Raw genomic sequence first — 1,619 nt, forward strand, 5'->3', positions numbered from 1 at the left:
AAAATCTCTATCCCTTCCACACACTACTCCTTTCCCCTGCCGAGTGAGTCACGCCTACCTCGAAAGGGAAATGGCTTAATGGTGTAATAATAATAATAATGAGCGATTGCCTCAGTGAAAACGAGTGCAGTTTATTGTTTCGAGCTTGGCTAAAGGTAAGCTGCCGTGCAATATCAACAATTTCGTTGTAGCTATATTATTTATTTAATATTGAAAATTATTTTGATCATTTTCAACGCTTAATTTGAAGATGTTGCTTTCATTTCTCGAAGTAGGGACAATAAAATAACCATTTTTGCATCTCCATTCTTCTCCCGCTAACATTTTACGTCTATCAAACACATTTTGTGTATCAGAAAAAATCATATCATTACTGATTTTTGCAAGAAGCATTCCAAATGTGCTCTAATGATCGTATCAAAATTCAGTAATGATCGGATTAAAATTAAGCTTATAATCAGGCTCTGAAGTGAATTTAAACCTTTTTTTCGACACGCCTCCAAAATACTTCTGGCTTCACATAGAAAGTCATTTGGAAAATAATAATTTCGAAGATAATCTAACAAGAACAGAAAATTATTAACATTCCATGAAATAATTCAGATCAATACTTCAAGGGGAAGATAATAAAATAACCATTTTTGTATCTCCATTCTTCTCCCGTGAATATTTCTTGTCTATCAAATGCGTTTTTTGTATCAGAAAAATTTATATCATTACTGATTTTTGCATGAAGCATTCCAAAGGTGCTCCAATGATCGTATCAAAATTCAGTAATGATCGGATTGAATGTAAGCTTATAATCAAGCTTTACAGTTAACAAATAAATGAAACGAATTTTCAACTAGTTCCATTTTCAACTAGAGAGAAGAACTTTTAACCAAAAATGTAATTTTTCTCAAATTTGTTTGCGTTTTAACTTTATTATTTTCATTTACAATGACAACTCTTTAGCTGGAATCCGTCATTGTACACATAAGAAAATTAATTTTTAAATTGAAAACGACATTTCAAGCAAAGACAGGCATTTTCAGCTAAAATAATTAACCTTTAACAGATAAATTCTTTTTAATGAACTTAAATAAAAGTGTATATTTTTCCCGACGGCAATACAACAAATTGCATGAAAAAGTTTTCAAATGTGGTTATTTTTACAAAACATAAATTTAAGATTGTTAGTCAGAATCTGTTTTGTTGCTTTAAAAAAAAATATATTACTTAATCTATGGAAGAAGAACTCCTTTGTTATTTTGTATTTATTTAAAAACTTTTAGGATGAGAAATATGATCAAGAGAATGTTTCACCAAATAAATGTGAATCAGATTGTAGACAATTTCTTATCACAAATGTTTATTAAAAGATAGTAATGATGTATTATGTATTATTATCAGTTACGAGGGTAGTTCAATAAGTCCTTAGAATGACCAACAGATGGCATAGACAGCTATATGGTGCAGTCACAGTCCACGTCTTCTGAGTTTATGTGTTTTTATAACCAATTGAAAAAAAAAATTGGTCGTTAAGAAAAATGGAAAAAAACGAGTTCAGAGCGGTAATCAAACATTTTCATTTAAAGGGTTTAACTCCATGTGAGATAAAAAATGAATTGGACTCAGTT

Source organism: Belonocnema kinseyi, chromosome 2, assembly GCF_010883055.1.
Source record: "Belonocnema kinseyi isolate 2016_QV_RU_SX_M_011 chromosome 2, B_treatae_v1, whole genome shotgun sequence".
NCBI classification, from domain to species: Eukaryota; Metazoa; Arthropoda; class Insecta; order Hymenoptera; family Cynipidae; genus Belonocnema; species Belonocnema kinseyi.